At 52.3% G+C, this 20,794-nt stretch overlaps 1 pseudogene; it reads right to left on the reverse strand.

The window, feature by feature from the left end:
- LOC133762102 (guanylate cyclase soluble subunit beta-2-like) overlaps nt 1–16,289 on the reverse strand; it is a 73,761-nt pseudogene extending 57,472 nt beyond the window's left edge.
- Nucleotides 16,290–20,794: the final 4,505 nt, after the last annotated feature.

The following is a 20,794-nucleotide window of genomic DNA, read 5'->3' on the forward strand; positions in this document are numbered from 1 at the left end:
GCCCGGCCTGGAGTCTTGGCTCCACTCTTGATTCCAGTTTCCAACCAAAGCAGATCCTGGAAAGCAGCAGGTGATGGCTCAAGTAGTTGAGTTCTTGCCACCCACATGGGAGAACTGGACTGAATATTCAGCTTCAGCTTGGCCCAGCACCTACCATTGTGCACATTTGGGGAATGAACCAGTAGATGGAAATCCATTCTCCCTCTCTCTCTCTTTCTCTCTCTCTCACTTTCGCTCTCACTCTCACTCTTGCACTCTCTCCATAAACACACAAGCAAGTAAGGATTCTTCTTCCATAAAACTATAAAAGAATTACTGACAGATTAACTGCAGTCACTCAGACTTGGATATCTGGCAGACATTTCTTTAAAAAAAAGAACAAAGTTAGCTTGTCACTTCAAGGAACATAACTGGCAGAATGCATTGCCAAGGATAAAACTCAGAGTTTCAAGTACAAAAATGAGAATTTGGGAAAACTTGGCAGCTGCTGCTGTGAGCTTCATGCCTCCTGGGGGCTTTTCTGATAAGATTGTGGTGATATTGACAAATGAGTCTCTGATATTGTGTAATGAAACATGTCAACATTTGCAAGATCTGCTAAACTTGGTGAGCTAATAGTTTCCAAATGACTAACACATGATGGTATAGAGTCATGGTAAAGATTTATTTCGAAGTATAAAATGTACCAAGGCATGTTAATATCATTAGAGCTTGAGAAAGGTCAATGACATGGTTTCAAATTCAAACATTGCAACTGACCTTTGAGAAACTCCCACAATTATCTGAAAAGAGAAAGTATTACTTCCTTCTGCATTTCTTCATACACATGTGTCAACCAAGACCACATAGCACAACAGCCAGTGTGCGAAAGGTGGAACCCAATCATCTTCTATCAAGTCAGACGCTAAAGAGAGGTTTGCAAAAATCTTGAGCAAAGCCCCTTTCTTAATGATTTTTTTTATTTAGATAATATAGTTATTTGTCATAAGAGAGCTGGTTAATGCTGACACATAATAGGTTTATTAGGATTATTTGGGGATGAATTTGTAAATAACTTTTTAACTTCTCATCTTTCATTTCTAATACCTTAAGTACTAATATTTAAGGAGAAGTTATTTGGCGGGGGGGGGTCTTCCATCACGTTTAAGAGCATGAAGGCTTCCCAAGACCAGCATGATCGAGCACTTGTGATTTAAACCAAGAGCGAGTCTGACCTGTTTGGGAAGCAGATGAAGCTGTGGCTTGCAGGACAGAGAGGCAGCAGCCCCATTCAGCTCCCCAGAGCTTGGCACCATCCCCAGCCTGGGGCTCACCCGACATGACCTGCAGCCACGCTGCGCGCCTGTGAGCGGGGCTGCAGTCTGCACAGCCTCAGGACCACCTGCCCCTCCAAGACTCAACAGGCGTCCAGACCCTAATGTTGACTCCCCAGAAAGGATCCAAGGAAGAGGCTGCTTATTCCCCAGGGGGCCCACTGGCCCCAGGGGACTTACCCTGGACGTAGGGAAGAGGGGTGGGACATGCAGAAGGAAATCAAAGGCAGGAGTTCCCCTACAAGTAAGAAGCACAGCTTGGTAAGGATCTGCTGAGAAAGTTATGGGTGCTCATAAGGAAATTAGTTTAAGTTACGAATATGCAATGAAGACAGTTTTCAGCTCTCCATATTAGAGGGAGATTCATTCTATGCTCTTTATGGAAAATGATATTTTAAACTTATCATTGCTACCAGCATGTGGGCAGTAGTTAAGACATTGATTAGGATGCTGGTTCCTAAATTGGGGTGCCTGGGTTGAGTTTCTGGTTTCTGCCTACAGCTCTGCCCCAGCCCAGATCTTGTGGACATTTGATCAGCCTATGAGAGCTCTCTCTCATTTTTCTTCATCTCTCTCTTGCCCCTCAAATACATAAATAAAAAGTTTCTTTAAAAACTATAATATCTTAAGAGATTTTGATGTTTATGTTATCGGTCAGCCTTATTTTTTTCTTCATTCTACATAAGCATTACTCACTTTTACTTTTTATTTTTTTAAATTTATTTATTTGAAAGACAGAGTTACAAAGAGAGGTAGAGAGAGAGAGAGGTCTTCCATTCGCTGGTTCACTCCCCAGATGGCCGCAACGGCTGGAGTTGCGCCGATCTGAAGCCAGGAGCCAGGAGCTTCTTCCAGGTCTTCCACGCAGGTACGGGGGCCCAAGGACTAGGGCCATCTTCTACTGTTTTCTCAGGCCATAGTAGAGAGCTGGATTGGAAGAGGAGCAGCTGGGACTAGAACCGGCGCCCATATGGCATGCCAGCGCTTCAGTCTAAGGCTTTAACCAGCTACACCACAGCGCCGGCCCCAGCATTACTCACTTTTATAGTTAGCCTTAAAATTTACTTTATAGGGGCCAGCGCTGTGGTGTAGCAGGTAAAGCTACCACCTGCAGTGCCAGCATCCCATAAAGCATTCCAGAAGCTCCTGGCTCCTGGTTTCGGTTCAGCACAGCTCTGGCCATTGCGGCCATCTGGGGAGTGAACCAGCAGATGGAAGATCTCCCTCTTTCTCTCTCTCTCTCTCTCTCTCTGCCTCTCTTTCTCCCTCTGTGTAACTCTGACTTTCAAATAAATAAATAAATCTTTAAAAAATTTACTTTATATCTTTTTTATTTTTTATTGACACATAATATTTGTACATATTTATGGGGTACAGTATGCATCATGGTCAGATCTAACCTTTATCAATACTGTATGTTGAGAACCTATGGAGTCCTTCAGTTATTTTGAAGCCTCACGCCGTATAATATCTGTATCTATTTGTGCTAGCTTTATCTCCGTATATTCTCAATAAACAAAAATATTCCTCATGCTTAACATTTTTATTTTAAATTTTTTATTTAAAAAATTTTAAATTAATTTGTATATTCGAATGGGGAGGAGAGAGAGGCTGGGAGCCAGGAACTCACTCCAGGCCTCCCACATGGGCGGCAGGAACCCAGTCACTTGAGCCTTCACCACTGTCTCCTGGGTGCGCATAGCAGGATGCTGGAACTGGGAGCAGAGCTAGCACTGGAACGCAGGCACACTGAAAGGGATGCTGGGATGCAGCCTCCCACGTCGGGTCTTAACCACTGTGCCGACGTCTGCCTCTCAATCTCTACTTTTGACGGCTTCATTAGAAAAACCAATTCTGCTTTACAGGTATACTAATAGAAAACTATATTTTGTAACTTTCCTACACTCTTGGATATTCCAGTGTGATCTCTTGGAGGCTGAGTGCCCAGATGAAATACCCTTACCAAGTTGATTTCCAGGGACCCTCCTGGTTCTCCTGGCCCATGGCTTGAGGCAGCTAAGTGAGTCAGCAAACACACTCGCGGCCAGGAACCGAGCAGAAGGGGGAAGCAAGCAACAGTCCTGGTTAAAAGTTAAAAAATAAAATCGTTCTGCTTACAGCTACTTGGTAGCTAGACTCTACTTAGAGAACAAGTAGGGAGCACAGAAGGAAGGGGCCGTGGGGTCTCAAAGGAAGGGGTCGGAGGCTGAGGGGGTCCATGGCAAGGCAGAGGCCAGGCAAGAAAGGGGACGGCTGGGAGCCATTCTGAATCTTTTCCAGCTCAAATTGTTTTTCAAATGAGATACTCTTTGTTCGTGATAAAGCCATCAAGAGTTCAAAATATCATTAAATCAAAAAGTGCATTTAACCTGTGGCTCATTCAGGTTAGAGTAGCCCACCTTAGCCATGCACAGAATGCTTGCATTAGCCTACAGTTGGGCAAAACCATCAGACACAAAGCCTGGATCACAGGAAAAGTGTTGAAGAGCTCTTATAATGTATCGGACACAGCTCCCCACAGAGTAGTGGGTGCTTCCACTCGTGACCATGAGGCTGACTGGGGGCTGCCCAGCATTGCAAGCAGGACTGGACTGCATAGCACTGGCCCAGGAAACGAGCAGAGTTCAAAATTCAAGCTATGGATTCTATGAATGTGTATCACCTTTACGCCATCAAAGCAAAGTTAAAAAACGTTAAGTCGAGCCATCGCAAGTCGGGGACTGTCGGTATTTGAAAGGATGATTTGCAAGAAGTCAGAATGACAGCAGCACTTCCTATTCAGCAAGAACAAGGCCAAGAGTGCGTAGGCAGACGTCTTGGAGTTGTTTAGGTCATGGAGCTCGTAGGGATTCTGATGACTACCAGGAACTCCCAGAATACATAGACACATGGACCCAACATGTTCATGGATGATTTCAGCCCTGCATGAACTCTGGCTAAGAAGCACTGACACAGAGATACACTGTGGGTTGATGTGGGCTCGACAGCATGTCTTTAATCCACTTATCCATCTTCAGTCCATTGCACACATGAGTCAGCCAACTGTTCATGCGTTGAGTCATCGTGGAGCAGATCTGCCCATCCTGATGGCTCTACTTATAACGTCTGTTTAGGGACCCTGCCCACCACAGCCCATTGGCAGGAACCAAGCGTGGACCCCTGACCAAAGCCCGTCCAACTGACCCTCTGTCTCAGGCTTCTGAAGTCAGATGATGGTGAGCGTGGGAATCTAAAGGAAAAGTGTGGAGGGAAGGAAGAGGCCTGCAGGGAACATGAGGAGAACAGAGTGACCGTGAAGGGAGACGCAGAGACGGAGAGGCCCGCGGGCCTCCCACGTGTGCTCCACCGCTCTTCCTCCAGCCCAGCTCCGTGCGCGGCCTCTGAGTTCTTACCCTCGTTCCTTTGCCCTTCACCTTACACGGTGGTTGCTGCCCCTTGAGAGCAAATCCCGGAGAAGGCTCTGCAAGCAAAGCGCCAGGGGAAATGGGCCACCCCCTTCTCACAAGTGGGTGAGTTGAGCACCATCACCATCTCCGTTTACAAAGGAGGCACCGAGGCGCAGAGACTTGGCTAACTCATTGCAATTGGCATAAAATGTCAACTCCTTCCCATCTCCGACACGTTTGCATATTCTATCCCTAACAACATCTCCACTTGCATCTCTTACCAGGCTTCTCATGCAAGATACTCCAGACACACTGGATTTTCCCCGGGGCCTTAAACTCGCCAAGCTCAGTCCTACCTCAGGACCTCTGCACATGCTGTTCTTGCTGCCTGGAGCACATGTCCTTCCCTGTCTCAAGGCTGGTTCCTTCATTCTTTCCAGGGCAAACATTACCTTTGTAAAGAGGTTCTTTCTGGTCACCTCAAGGAATCCAGTACCTTCTCTCTCCACTCACTATGATCACAATCTGAAAGGTGCTTGTTTGTTTATTTGTTTACTGCCCCACAACACTGGAATACACATTCCCAGAAAACAGAGGCACAGTGTACTCCCTTCACCTGTGTTCCCAGGGCTTAGAACTCTGCTTGCATGTGCTAGGAGCTACCCAAGAAGCTGCCGAATGAATAAACTGGCCCAAGTCAAACAAGCAGGTGAGGGGTCCAGGCAGATTGGACAGGGCTGTCTGACTCCCAAAACCCTCATTCTCCTCTGTCTATTAGTCGATTCTCATTGTTCAGTTTTGATACAGGGTTTAGCCAGGAGTTATACACGAGTGGCTCATCATTAGAATCTCTACATCTAGACTACATGAGAGGGAAATAAACAATGCGGGCAAGGGAGGCAAAACATCTGCTTTTGATTATCCCATATAAAATTAAGCCTATGTCATCAGGTCTGGAGACACAGTTCATTCTGCCTAATCACTTCTTCTTAACATTTACGTAGGAATTGATGGGTTTTTCTTTTCCCACAAAAATCTTATTTTAAAAGCACTAGGGAACTTGTTAGTTAAGTGTAGCCCGAAGCAAGTCTTCCTGTCCAGCAATAATCTTGCCTTAATTTGTGTTTTATAAGTTGGATTTTCTGCACGACAGGTTTTCTTCTTTTAACGAGTTCTAATAAGATGCAATTTTCATAGCTGTTTGGACTTGACTTTGGGCTCAAAGATGTATTTCCAACTCGATGGCAGAGGTATGCGGTGCTCGCTGTACAAGCACATCTCTGGAACTCAATTAAGCAGAGAATTGGTACTGCAGGATTAAAGAGCCAAGAGCCAGCCATGCAGACTTGGACCCAGCCCTGCTGGGTTCCTGCTTCCTGTCCGCAGACCTGTTTCTCTGATGGCCTGCACCCCTCCCTCAGCTGTCCCCATCACCTCAGACTTCACAGGGACTCCAGGGCTCCTGTTTGCCTGAGAATGCTTGAGAATGGCTCCTAGAAGGGGGAGAAGAGACGACCTGCCCTCCCGTCAGTGGGGTCTCAGCACCCATCCCAACAGGACCCTTCCTCTACCCACACACTGGAAAAGCTGGGTTTTCCTGCGTTTGCAAAGATAACAACTACCCAGGGCTCCTGATAGCCAGTCAGCTCTTGTCTGTATCTTACCCAGGAGCCTTTCTCAATAGTGTAGCCCAGCCACCTGCTGTGGGCAGAGCTGAACATGCTGTCATTCGAGGTTTGCTCATGCCTGAGTGCTCTATTTCTGGTTATTTCCAGCCATTTCCAGAACCATGGCCTTTCTTCTAGGCAGGACCAACTCTACCCAGCAGAGCTGAGGATAAACATCCTAGGCAGAAATCAGATGGCATAGGGTTCATGAGTCAAAAATCCAGCAACAGGGCAGGTGTTTGGAGCAGCTGTTTAGATGTGGCTTGGAATGCGCACGTCCCATCCTGGAGTGCCTGGGTTCAAGTGGAGGCTCTGCTTCTGATTCCAGCGTCCTACTCCAGTGTCCTCTGGGAAACACAAGGCCGTGGCTCGCATTGACCCCCATGACCAGATGGAGTTCTCAGCTCCTGGCTTGGGCCTGGCCCAGCCCCAGCTGTTGTGGGCATTTAGAGAATGAATCAGGAAACTGAAGAGCCTCCCCCGCCCCTTTCTTTCTTCCTCTCTCTCTCTCCCTACTCTTCTAACATATGTAAGTAGAAATTTTAAAAATTTCAATGCACAAAGCAGCCCCTCCCTCTTCCAAGCTGACTACTAGCATTTATGAGGGTTCCTCGCGGCATACTTCTCAGTGGCTCACGCTGTCAGAGTCCATTCTGGGGGGGGGAAAAAAAAAAAAACAAAAACACAGTGGGGGAGGGCATTGTGGTACAGCAGGTAAAGCCTCTGCCTGCAGTGCTAGCATCCCACATGGGCGCCAGTTCGAGTCCTGGCTGCTCCACTTCTGATCCACCTACCTGCTAATGTGCCTGGGAAAGACCCCTGCCACCCACATGGGAATCCTGAATAGAATTCTAAGTTTCTAGCTTCAGCCTGACCCAGTCCCTGTTCTTGTGGCCATCTGGGGAGTGAACCAGCAGATGGAAGCTCACTCTCTCTCTCTCTGCCTTTCAGATAAGTAGATCAATCTTTAACGAGATAAAGAGTAGAAACAAAGTCACCCATCAGATCATGCTAATTCTAGAAAGCTGGGTCCCCTCCAGGCTAAGAGGATGACTCTGAGGAACATCTGCTGCTTCAAGGTGGGAGCCTCACCATCAGACCAGCAGCAAAATGGCTTCCATTGATGTCACGTATAATCCTAGTCCTAATGTTACACCTACATACGGCAGGGGTGGGGGATGGGACACAGTGCTGACCAATTCTCACTTGGTGCTCTGGGGTACACTCTCCCTCAGTGCTCTCCTCAAGCCTGGAGGAGAGGTGCATTATTGCCCTTTTATCAGTGAGCTTCAGAGAGGTGCAGCAACCAGCTCAGGACACACAGCTCCCCACAGCAGGGCCAGGACTGGAGTTCAGTCCTGCGGGAGGCAACCCCTATCCCCCTCAGCCCACGGAGGGCTGGCGGCTTGAAGATAAAGCCAACAGAGTGTCAGCTTCAATAACGGCAGCCCACCATGGTGTTTTTTCTCAAGTGTCTGGCTTGTGTTATCGCATTTAACATTTGCAACAACCTCTATGAGGTTAGCACCTTTTGTTATCATTCTCCTAGGAAGGAGCCCTTGCGTGAGGTCACCCCCAGGACCCCTGTGGAATCAAACTGTGGCTTCCTAGGAACTTGCAACCATGTGCAGCGACTTCGGAGAATCCAAGGGTCCTGTTTCCCAAGTACCTTCCCCAGCCCGTCCGTCCCACACTGGCCACCAAGCAGCCTGTCTGAGCTTGCCACCTCTCCCTCTTCCTCCCCCTCCGCCTCTCCCTCCCTCCTCCTCCCAGGAAGCACCTCTGCTCAGCTGGCAAGGGCCCCTCGCCCTCGCCTTCACCCCGCCCCTGCCCGATGAGTCCGTGCTGCCAGGGGCCGTCAGCAGCCTAGTGCCTACATCCTGGTGCCCAGAAGTAATGCTTCTGTAGGTTGTAAAACCAACTGGACAGAAGGGCCTGCTCGTCTTTACTTTGTCCATGTTTTTCACAGTACCAGGCATGCTGCAGGAGCTAAGTAAGTGTGTATGTAAGACACGCCCCCCTCCCTTGGCCGGCACCGTGGCTCACTTGGCTAATCCTCCACCTGCAGCACCAGCACCCCGGGTTCTAGTCCCGGTTTGGGCACCGGATTCTGTCCCGGTTGCTCCTCTTCCAGTCCAGCTCTCTGCTATGGCCCGGGAAGGCAGTGGAGGATGGCCCAGGTCTTTGGGCCCTGCACCCGCATGGGAGACCAGGAGGAAGCACCTGGCTCCTGGCTTCGGATTGGCGCAGCGCCAGCCATAGTGGCCATTTTGGGGGGTGAACCAACGGAAGGAAGACCTTCCTCTCTGTCTCTCTCTCTCACTGTCTAACTGCCTGTCAAAAAAGAAAAAAAAAATAAAAGACACTTCCATCCTCTTCCATCACTTGCTAGCTTGGCGGCATGCACAGGCTCTGCTGAGCGCCCTTCCTTTCCTCGGGTGGGGTGCCTGCTAGGAAGAGGTGTCTTTGTAGTCCCAGCCTGGGACGCACGGTACTGTCTCCTGCAAGGTCCTGCCGGGGACTCAGTTTCCCCCTTGCCTTGCTCAGTTCTCCTTGGGCTGGGAAGAGCATCATGGAAGGAGCTGGCCCAAAGGAAGGGCTCGGTACCAGAAGACTCTCCCAGCTCACTGAGCCCAGCTTGGCAACATAAAGGCCACCCACAAGCGCCGAGTCTTCCAGGCACTCAGGGGGCTGGAAAGGAGCGCTTGAGGCAAGCATCCGGCCTTGTGGTCAAGAGGCCAGTGCCCCACACTGGTGGCGCCTGGGTTTGATTCCCAGTTCCTGACCAATGCAGACCCTGGAAGGCGGCAGTGATGGCTCAGGAGCTGGATTCCTGCCGCCCACGCAGGAGACCCGCGTGCAGTTCCCAGCTCCTGGCACCTGGCTCCAGCCCTGCTCAGCTTTGGCTGTGGCAGCGAATTAGGGAGTGAATCAGCAGATGGGAGTCCTCCCTCTCCGTCTCTTCCCTTCCCTCATGATAAAAATACAGAGAAAGAGATACCATGGCTTAACCGTCAGCGGCTCTGGCTGAGTGTGGCGAGCACAAGGAATCGTCCTCTCTCCTGGGTTGAAAGAGTAAGCGAGAGCGCATCCAAGGGGAAACCAACCTAACACTGCTGGTAACCGCCATGGGATCGTGCTTTAAGGCTGCACTTAGGAGCTGAGACTGACACCTTCTTCCAAGACAGACAGGGCTCTCGGGTTTTCTGCGCCGAGCTGATTCCGTAGCAGAGTCTCTGAGAAGCAGCTGTATGTTATAACAGCTCTAGTCAACTGGCTGACTCAATCAAAGGGCCTATCGAGAGCTGTCGCCTTCAACAACCTGGAGGCACGCCCGCTGCTCATGAGATAGCCTATCTTCTCTTTAAGGTACTTATTTCAATTTTTCCCACGTCTTTTTGCCAAATTTCTCAATCACAAGAAACTGCAGACTGGTGCTGATAAACCCATACTAGAACGCAAAACCAGGGCCGGCGTCGTGGCTCAATAGGCTAATCCTCCGCCTAGCGGCGCCAGCACACCGGGTTCTAGTCCCGGTTGCTCCTCTTCCAGGCCAGCTCTCTGCTGTGGCCCGGGAGTGCAGTGGAGGATGGCCCAAGTGCTTGGGCCCTGCACCCCATGGGAGACCAGGAGAAGCACTTGGCTCCTGGCTTCGGATCAGCGCGGTGCGCCAGCCACAGCATGCTGGCCGTGGCGGCCATTGGAGGGTGAAGACCTTTCTCTCTGTCTCTCTCTCTCTGTCCACTCTGCCTGTCAAAAAAAAAAAAAAAAAAAAAAAAAAAGACCGCAAAACCAGAAGAAAACGATGTGTGAGCAAGGATGCAAGTCCAGTCGGACATGTTAATGGGGTGCAGTGACAGCTCTCCTGGGGACACTAGTGTCGAGCGTGTCTCCTTGCTTCTCCCGGCTTTTTTTGCCCAGGAGCTGCAACTCGTTCCGGACACAAGGAAAGCCACGCAGTCAGCTCTTGTGCGACTGCCACAGAGAAGACAGACAAACCGAATCTGATATCAGACTATTGTGAAGGGTGGGTAATCAAAGTGTCGAAAGTGTTGACCACCCATCACACTCCTCTGCAAGACAGAGAACCGACGGGTTAGAAAGAAGAGTGCAAACACACGACAGAGGCAAGCAGGGAGTCCACCCGTGGAGGAGACGATGGGAACGAGGCACTGACAAGACTTGAAGACACCCGTGTCCCCTATCACGGTGCCTGGGTTCCAGTCCCGGCGTCCTGCTAGGGAGCCCCTGGGAGGCAGTGGTGAGGGCTCAGGCACTTGGGTCCCTGCCATCCCCACGGGAGACCTGAACGGAGTTCCCAGTTCCCAACTCCAACCCAGGCTTTTGGGGAGTATACTGGGGGTGGGTGGGTGGGAACTCGCTTGTTGGCTCGCAAATAAATTATTCAAAAATGTAAAAATGAACGTAGATGTGGGTATCTGTGGGAGGGAGGATAGAGTGGAGGAAAAAAGAGAGGAATGAAGCTAACAATGAGGAAAGGTGACTCCGGGTGAACCGGCAAGCTCCTCCACGCATCCATGCCTCCTTCTCTCCTGCATCCAAACAAGGAAGGCAGGCCCTAAGCCCCGGGGCTTCAGGAGGGGCACCGTGCCCCGGGCAGCCGGCCCACCAGCCCACCTTCCGCTCCTCAGAGCTCACAAGCCAAGGGCGATTGAGTCGCCCCGAAAGCACCGAGAGAGCTCAGCTCCCCAAAGATTTCTCCCTGCAGCCAAGAGTCCTCTGTCCACAAGTGTCAGCCTCAAGTTTATTCCGTACGTCTGGATCTTCACAGACAGGGGTTTCTTCACAAGAAAGAGGCCAGCGCCAACGGGCGGGACGGTGGATAACTCACACAGCTCTTTTCCAGAAATGGGAACGTGTGCCCTGCCAGGTCCCCTACACAGGGCCATCCTCGCCCCAACTCCATCTTTTCCTGGTGCTACCCGTGCCCCACGTGTCCCCACAGCCTGGCCTGGCACGCACACACCTCTAGAACGGCCTTCATTGACGATTCGTGTTAGCACCCACTCCGGCTGGCTCAGGCTCGCCCGATGGGCCGCCATGCTTCTCCAAACACAGGTGGTGTTTTTGGACAGAGTTGCTTTCTCTCTCCTTTGCTAAATTATAAGCCCCTTGGATCAGGAAGTCGCTGTCATTTATCCATATTATGACTAAAGTGCCAAGAGAGTGGCTGGTCCAGGGAGGTGTTTTTTTTGTTTTTGTTTTTTTTTTTTTTTTGACAGGCAGAGTTAGACAGTGAGAGAGAGAGACAGAGAGGAAGGTCTTCCTTCCATTGGTTCACCCCCCAAATGGCTGCTATGGCTGGCACACTGTGCCAATCCGAAGCCAGGAGCCACGTGCTTCCTCCTGGTCTCCCATGTGGGTGCAGGGCCCAAGCACTTGGGCCATCCTCCACTGCCTTCCCAGGCCACAGCAGAGAGCTGGCCTGGAAGAGGAGCAACCGGGACAGAACCGGCACCCCAACCGGGACAAGAACCCGGGGTGCCAGTGCCGCAGGCGGAGGATTAGTCTAGTGAGCCGTGGCGCAGGCCCATCTAGGTATTTAATATGTACTCACGGAATAAATAATCTCTGGATTGAAGCCTTATGTCTGAACTCATAAACATCTTTATATCACTCAGATCTTAAAAATCAATCCAACATTACAAAGACAGCAATTGCTTATCCTAGCAAAACAGAGCTGGGTCGCATGAAAGCACTGTGCCCACAGGCTCACCCGAGGGACGAGTGATGCCCTCCTAACGTGTAAGGACCGGAAGCCGAGGCCTGGGGAGGCCACAGGTCTGGTGCTGAGCCATGACTACGTCATCTGTTTCTGAGTTGCGACCCCAAGCGGTAGTGGACTTCAGTGGATGAATGTGGGCCAGGGAGACATGGGGCCCAGCACTTGGCTTTGGTGTTCAACGGTCCCCAAAGCAGGGCAGGCAGTTAGCCTGGTGGTTAGGACACCCACGTCCCACCTTGGGGTACTGAGTTCAATTCCCAGCTCTGACCCCGACTCCAGCTTCCTACCAAATCCATGGCCTGGGAGGCAGCCGTAATGGCTCTAGTAACTGACTACCCACCTCCCAGCTAGGAGACCTGGATGGTGCTCCTGGCTCCCAGCTTCAGCATTGGTCCAGGCCTGGCCATTGCAGGCATTGAGGAGCAAACCAGTGGATGAGAGTGTGCTCTCACTCTCTCTCTCTCTCTCTCTCTCTCTCTCACATATCTGTTCCCCTTTTCTCTCTGTTTACCACGAATACATAAATAAAATTAAAAAAAAAAAAACCAGCCCCAAACCAATCATTTGAGGGCCGCCTGCTCCTCTCTTGGGGGGGCCCTGTCCCCTCTGCTGAGTGTAAGTGTGCCCTTCTCCGCCTGCTGAAATCAGTGGGCCCTCTCTGCCCTTGGGGAGGACAAAGTGGGGCAGCTTCCAGGCGACGTGTGCAGTGTCAGGCGAGGCCATGGTGTCTGCTGCTCCCACCCCAGGTGCAGGGGGTGCTCAGCAAGACACACACATGCACGAGAGGGCCTGGCTGAAGGGGGTAGGAATGTTGATTCGCAGGGACACTGTCGCCCGGGCTGGAACTGACGCTGGTAGACCAGTTAGATCAACAAGCAGGCAGGGCATTCTCATTGGCTGGCATCTTGGAGGGGCTATTTGTCATCCCTGAGAGACATCAGTGCTCAAAAGAAGCAATGAGAACATCTGAAAATGGTAAGGTTTAGCTAAATGTTCCTGCTATAAAAGTAACTTCTTGCCTTCTCCACCCAGTTCCACTTACCATGCCTGCTACCCCCTGGCTGGGGAACAGGGGTCCACAGTGTGTGACCCAGTCTTGATGAGCACTCCCTCTGCCCCCGGGGTGGGGTAGGGAGCACAGGTGCAGTGGAGAGGAAGGGCCTTGTGCTCTGGAGCCAGACAGGTGTCAGTCTGTGCCTTAGAGCTGTGTGGCTGCAGGAGAATTGCCTAAGCTGTCTGAGCCAAGGCGGCTCTTGTACTAGGCTGGAAATGATCATGCTGGCTGAGCTGGAGGATTGCTGTGGGTTATAGAGGAGGGGCTGGCTCTGCCGTCGACCACCCCAAGTCACATCCCACTGACCTTCAACCTCTTCCTCCTACAGTTGGGGAAGCATTCGAGGACACAGCAGGTGCGGGCACTGGGCACACGGCCAGTCCCCGGGAACCCGTGGGCATGTTTCTTAGTTGGGAACTCAGAACAGGGCTCCAGTGTGGCTCACCCGTGCTGCCGCGGGGTCTCAGGTCTCTGCGTCCGTGGCAGTGCACCACGTCCCAGCTGTCGCGCACCCCAGGGCTTCAAGGGCTTCCATGGCTTCTCAGGGAGATCTGGGCGCTCCACAGGGAAATCAGGGGCCAACCTGTGGCCTCCAAGCAAGGAGCAAAGGCTGAGCTACCCCCAGGGGGGCAGACCGCAAGGCCGCCTCTGCCAGGGAGCCCTGGGGGACCTGCTTCCTGGCACTGCGAGGAACGTGTGGCTCAGGGGTTAGGCTCCCAGGATTTCAGGCTGACCCAGACGCCGCCCCCAGAGGTGCCAACACAGCCGCAGCACCGTTCTGCCAGCTTGGAGGCCCGGGCGCCTGGGGCAGTCAGACCTACAGAGCACGGCCTGGGGCGGGCTCCGAGGTCAAGGTCATGCGCAGTCCCATGGTGCTGGCCCTCCTGCTCCATCCCCCTACGGAGACTGGCCTCTGATTGTTCCGGGGCTGGTGGAATACAGGCCAGCTCGTGACGCCTGGCAGCTGTCGCAAGCTCCCTCAGCCTTTCACTGAACAGGGAGACAGGTGGTTGTCGGCGGCCTACCTGTGTGATGACGTCAGCACGCCGAGCACCTGGGGAGCGCAGGGGCTGAGCGCAGGGGCTCTGCTTCGGAGAAGTCAGGTCACAGAGCTCCTGCCCCAGCGCATTCCCAGAACCTTGACCTTGACTTTGAGGGTACTCAGGTTCCTGCAGAAAGACCACCTTGCGGCTGAGACTGTCCCTTAAAAAGTCGCTCATTAGACTACGGTGGACGCATCCAGGAGCAGCCTGCCTCACCCAGCACTTGACCCTAGGAAGTTATAATGTGGGGTTCCCTGGAGCCCAAAAATCCTATCTGCCTTTACTTCATGGTCCGGTTTCAGGCTGTGCTAGGATGCTTGCCAGAGACCTAGCGCCTGGGTGTTGCTGGTGCTCAGAGCTGACAAACCCAATGGACAGGTCGGCTTTGGCACAACAACCAGAGTGGAAATAAACAAATACAAGAAAAGCAAGGCTGCAGGGGGTGAGAGGCAGGTGTGTGGGGTGTGGCTGGTGGTTACCATGATGTCAGCCAGCCCTGGGATGCTCTCCTGAACATGAGTCTGCGTCTCCACCTGCGCAGCCCCAGTTTGCCCAAAGACCCACCCCACCTGCACAGGCACCCTTCGTTGTCCTCACCTGGCGTTGGCTCCCACCCTGCTCGCCCCTCTTTCTGCACTGACCCCGGCCCCTCCCCCCACTAAGCCTGCTGCTTCTGTTGGGGGTGGCCACCTGTGCTACCTGATGCCACCCACTCCCTGGAAAGATCTATGAGAGGAATTTGGAAAATGTTGGGGAACATGGAGTTAAAAGATAACTTTGTTCTGGTGCAAAACTTGTGTCCTCCATGCATAGCTTTCTTCTTATTATTATCTGTTTATTATTCTGAGAGGCAGAGATACAGGCAGAGAGAGGGAGAGACAGAAAGAGAGGTCTTCCATCCTTTGGTTCATTCCCCAAATGGCTGCAATGGCCAGAGCTGGGTGGATCCAACGCCAAGAGCCAGGACCTTCCTCCTGGTCTCCCACACAGGTGCAGGGACTCATGCACCTGGGCCATATTTTACTGCTTTCCCAGGCCATAGCAGAGAGCTGGATGGGAAGAGGAGCAGCCGGAACTTGAACCGGCGCCCATATGGAATGCTGGCATGGCAGGTAGAGGCTTAGCCCACTATGCTACAGTGCCAGCTCCATGCATAGCTTTTTCATAGCATACATCTCCATGACCTTTTTGGAGACCTCTCCTGTGCGTGGATTTCTGTGTTTTTTTCCACCAACATTAATGTCTTTTAATTCCATCTCCCATGAACTTGTTGAAGCACACTCGTATTACTCAGAGTAACTGGTGCTTGGTTGAGCCCCCTCTCCCCCCTGAAATGGGGACTTTGCCTATTCTCAAAAGCTGGACTCCTGTGTGGAAGGACATGTGGTCAGGAGGGGGTGGGAGAAGCTCTGGGTAGACGATTTCCATAATTGTGCTTGCCAAGCCACTGCCACCATTCAGTCGATGCCCCTCTGTCTGCCCTGCCAAGTGGGCTCGCTCTGGCGCGCGCGTTCTCTCTCTCTGACACTCCCATCCTCCAACCTTGCTTTTTCAAAGACACACAACACACACACACACACACACTCTCCCATCTCACAATAAGTAAATGAGTTTAAAAAAAAAATCTCCATTTTCTTTCTCCAGCAGCAGATGGTGGGTCTCGGGAACCCGGTGGAAACGAGGCTTTCTGATTTTCTAATAAATGTCAGCATCTCACGCAAAAAGCCCAGGCCCATTCAGATTCTGACGAGATGTGCTGTCCGGCCTGTCGTCCGTGGAACGCAGTGGCCTCACGCTCGGGGCAACAAGAGACGTAGGCTTTTCCTGTGATGAGGAGCCTGGGTGAGCGCCTACCGGCTGGCTCCAAGGGCCAGTGGCATTTGATAATACTGTTGTAGATGGTGGTGGAGTCTCTGTGCCTCTTCTGTGGGATGTATTCTTTCTCGCTGCCAGTTTCCCCAGTGACAACTGCCAGGCGATGACCCACTGTCTGGAAATACCCTGCAAACATTCGCAAAGACGCCGACCACATGCTGGTGGCCTCTCGGGTTTTCGCTCGCACAGATAACAGGGGAGCCATGCTCGCTGTGGGGGAACATCTCTCTTCCACGACATCACAGGCCTCTGATGGTGGCTTGCATGGGCATTTTCCACTGTGCCCTTTGGGATCTTAAGTGAGCAGTTCCAAGACCCTTGGCAAACGCACACGCCTGTGGTGCCGACACCCACAAGAGACAGGACAGGCCAAGTCACAGAAGGCTCCCTGCCCAGTCAGCCCTGCTCCTCCTAACGGCCCCTGTTCTGATTGCCGTGGCTGGAGAGCTGTTCTTCCTGCCCTTGAACTTCACTCACACACAGCACACAGTGCACTCTCTGCTGGCTCCGGCTTCTCAGGGCTCAGCTCGCGGGTCGTGTACAGAAATGTTGGGACACTGGTCCCCAAAGCAGGCATCAGTGTGTGACACGGCCTCGCTTGAGTCATTCCTGGGGCACACAGTGAGATCCGACAAGGGGCCCTGAGCTCTGTGCAGTGAGAAGCACAAACCTTCTACTTCTCCCAGGACAAGCCGGGAGGACACTACGGAGGGAAGCCACGGGGGCTCGCCTCTCTCATTTAAGGAAAGAAAGGCGAGAGAGACAGACGCCAGGTCGGAGTGCCCGGGGAGAAGTCACAGAGCTGGCTTGCCTCTCTGTGGTTCTGCATTGTTTGGAGCGCAGCTGCCTCTGTCTTGGTGAGGAGTCCCCTGTGCTGGAGCTGCTGCTGTGAGTCGGGGCTCCGTGGCTTCCAATCAGATGCTAAACAGCAGGGGGCAGTGTCCCCAGGTGCGAGGTGGGGTGTGGCCCACCTCCCAGCCCCCGGAGTCTCTCCTGACTAGTGTACCCACCAAGGGCCCGCTGGGGTCTGCAATCCTCACTCCCTTTGACTACAGCTTTCAAATGTCTGCCGAAACAGCAACAATAGCTGCTGCTTTGGCTGATCATCATTCGTTAGTTGTGGGACACAGGAGGGCACTTCAAAAAGCTTGTGGGAAATTAAAACTAAAAGATACGTTTCTTTTTGGTGCAAAGCAACCGAGCTGCAGAGGTACGAGCATTTGTTGCAGTGGTTAAATCACCTACATCCCACGTCAAGAGTCCCCAGGTTTAAGTCCCAGCTCCGATTCCGATCCAATTTCCTGCTAGCACTCGCCCTGTGAGGCAGCAGGTGATGGCTCAAGTGGTTGGGTCCCTGCCACCCAGGTGGGAGATCCGGATGGAGTTCCAGGCTCCTGGCTTCAACTTGGTCCAGCCAGAACTGATGTAGGCACCTGGGGAGTGAACCAGCAGATGGAAGATCACTCTCTCTGTCCCTACCCCCATCTCTCTCCCTTTCAAATAATTAAAAAGAATAGTAAATAGTTAAAAAACAATTTTAAAAATTACAACTCTGGCAAAATTTCCTCATCATATGCATTTCTCACACAATGGGCTATCATTGGCACATGGGCATCCGAGAGATGAGGGAGATACATTTCCAAACGAGCCCAAGGCCCAGGGTGCTCCCTGAGAGGCAAGTTCTGCAGATGGAAACCCCATTGTTCAGGGGACGAGGGGAAAGGGTGCACACAGCTCAGCTTCACCCGTGTTGCAGGTAGCTTGACTTCCTCACAAGGTGGGAGAAAGATGAAAGATGGGGGGCTGGTGCTGTGGTGTGGTGGGCTAAGCCTCCGCCTGCAGCGCCGGCATCCCATGTGGGCGCCAGTTCACATCTCGGCTGCTCCACTTTCAATCCAGCTCTCTGCTTATGCCCTGCAAAGGCAGTAGAAGATGACCCAAGTCGTTGGGCCCCTGCACCTGTATGGGAGACCCAGAAGAAGCTCCTGGCTCCTGGCTTCAAGTCGGCCCAGCTCCGGCCTTTGTGGCCATTTGGGGAGCAAACCAGCAGATGGAAGACCTTTCTCTCTCTCTGCCTCTCCTTACTGTAACTCTGCCTCTCAAATAAATAAAATCTTTAAAAAAAAGAAAAGAAAAGAAAAGAAAAGAAAAGAAAGGAAGGAAGGAAGGAAGGAAGGAAGGAAGGAAGGAAGGAAGAAAGAAAGATGGCGGAGGTGGGGATGACTTGGCTAGAGGAAGAGCTATGACAGAGTCAGGTTTCTTTCAGGTGTATTTGCAGACTTGGAGCTTCAGTATCCAGAACCCACAGGGTCATCTGACACTAAGAGTCTTCCAGAATACATCTCCAGAAGTCAGGCTGTGGCTATGCCCATTGTGATCATAACTTTTCCCAAGCCTCACGGTGTACCTGGCACAAAGCACTTTACACGCTGTAGGGTACGCCACAGGAAATGTCTGCAGGCCTAAGACTATAGGATTCCGCAATTTCATTTACTCTGCTTACTAGTAATTCATCCTTACCACAGCCTTATAGAGCCGATCCTGTGGTTATTAACCCCTTTGAAGACGAGAACATCACGGTAAAGAACAGGCAAGTCGTTTGCTTGAGGCTGCAGAAGTCTCTAGCATCAGAGCTGGTGTCCCTGGCACACAGCCCATACCCGGTATGGCCTCCAGAAATGAAAACGGATGCTGCTGGTGGGCGGCTGGGGGGGGGGGGGTGTGTTGATTCTTTCTGGAAGAACCTGGGGTGTGTTCTGGAGCCAGATGATAGCTTCCAAAAAATCTCCTTTTCCAGGAGAGTGGGCCCATTTTCTTTCCCCTGCCCCCTGGAGGATGACATTTTGATTTGCACCCAGAGGCGGGCACAGCGTTTGTGAAAAAGACCCAGAAAATGGCTTCTGAGGGTCTTCTGGCTCCCAACCAGAGCCTTGGGACCAAGGAAGACAGCATCAGGAGGCTTTCCAGCAGAGCGGCGGCAGCTAAGGAGCCCGGCTGGCCTCCCCATGGCCAGCAGCCCTGGACTCGCTGACGAGGGTAGCTGTGTGTTCTGAGAATCCCAGGGCACCCCGGTTCCCTTTCAGTGTGAATGTCAGATGCTCAGCGAAACCTAGGGATAGCTGGGTGTAGGGCGCCACCGTGTGGCCATGGTGCCGCATACCCCAGAGTGCCGTGTAATTGAGGGAGGCAGGCAGGCTGTGCTGTGTGGCTTTGAAGAACCACAGGCCCTAGCCTGGACGAGGCGCGCTGGGACTTGGGGTCTGAACAAATGCACATTAATCGTGAGAAAGTCACTCGTCTTCCATGAGTGGCAGCGCCCTTCAGTGTAAGATGGGGCTCTGATGTCCACATTTGCTTTACACAGTACCTGTGGAAATTGGGCAAGATGGCGTGAGAGGCTGAAGAGAACTGGTCTACTCCTAACAAGGGCCTGTTGGATCCCAAATCCTGCCACCTTCAAATCTAACCGAATGCATGGGGCAGGCATTAATCATGGGGTGGGCGTCAGGGCAGCGTGTGGAGCTGCCACGTGGGATGCCTGCATCCCATATCCAAGTGCCTGGTTGGTTCATGACTACCATAGACCAGGCACTGTAATAGGCCTGAACGCATCCAGTCCTCACCATCATCCCAGCCCCTCCCTCACCCAGCTCCACCAGTCGAAGCCCTGTCACTAGTTCCTCAGGCCAAAGCCCCACATCTCCAAATCTGATTCACAGCAGACCTGAGCGCTTGTCGGTTCTACCCCAGATCCTAAACCCAAGCATCCTCAAGGGCCCCCACGTCTCCCTCCAGGGACCCAGCCACCACCATTTCTTGGTTGCACCACCGCAGAGCAGCCCGCCTCACCTCCCAACCTTGCCCTTGGCCCCCTTCCAGTCAAATCGCCACCCAACAGCCAGAATCGTCCTCAGAACGGAATCACACAGGGCGGTGCTCTGCTTGGAACCCTCAGGAACCCCTCAGCATGCTCCTTGCTGTACCCAAAGGGGCCGCCTGCTATGCCCCACCTTGGGCCTTGCATGCCCCTGCATTTGCGCGAGCAGTTCTTCCCCGGCCTCAATCGATGCCCTGCACCAGACAGCTCTCTGTTCGAGGCTCACCTCCTCTAGGCACTGTCTGACCACAGCGCCCTCTGTACCCCTCCACTCCTACCCCTTTCCATATTCTGCTTTCCGCATTTCGCTCACCTGCCACCCTATTTGACTTAAATACGTATGCATATCATGAAGGATCACCCTCTTGCTGCTGCCTGTACGCCCCTCCCCCCAAAGTCAAGTGCCCCAAGGGAGAGGATCTGATCCCATGGATCTGTCCTTAGGGCCTGGAATGGTGCTTGGCAACTAGAGCCACTCAATGGTAACTTACACATGAAGGAATGAATGACATTTCTGAATTTGGCCACGTGTGCCATACTTTCTCTAGAGGGGAGCCTTTGCCCATGGCATTCCCTTAGCCTAAATCTCTCCCTGAGAGCCCCAGCCCTTTACATTTTTTTTAAAAAAGATTTTATTTATTTATTTGAAAGTCAGAGTTACACAGAGAGAGGAGAGGCAGAAAGAGAGAGAGGTCTTCCATTTGCTGGTTCACTCCTCAAATGGCCGCAATGGCCAGAGTTGCGCCCATCTGAAGCCAGGAGCCAGGCGCTTCTTCCGGGTCTCCCACGTAGGTGCAGAGGCCCAAGGACTTGGACCATCTTCTTTTTTTTTT

Source organism: Lepus europaeus, chromosome 6 (genome assembly GCF_033115175.1).
Source record: "Lepus europaeus isolate LE1 chromosome 6, mLepTim1.pri, whole genome shotgun sequence".
Taxonomy (NCBI): domain Eukaryota; kingdom Metazoa; phylum Chordata; class Mammalia; order Lagomorpha; family Leporidae; genus Lepus; species Lepus europaeus.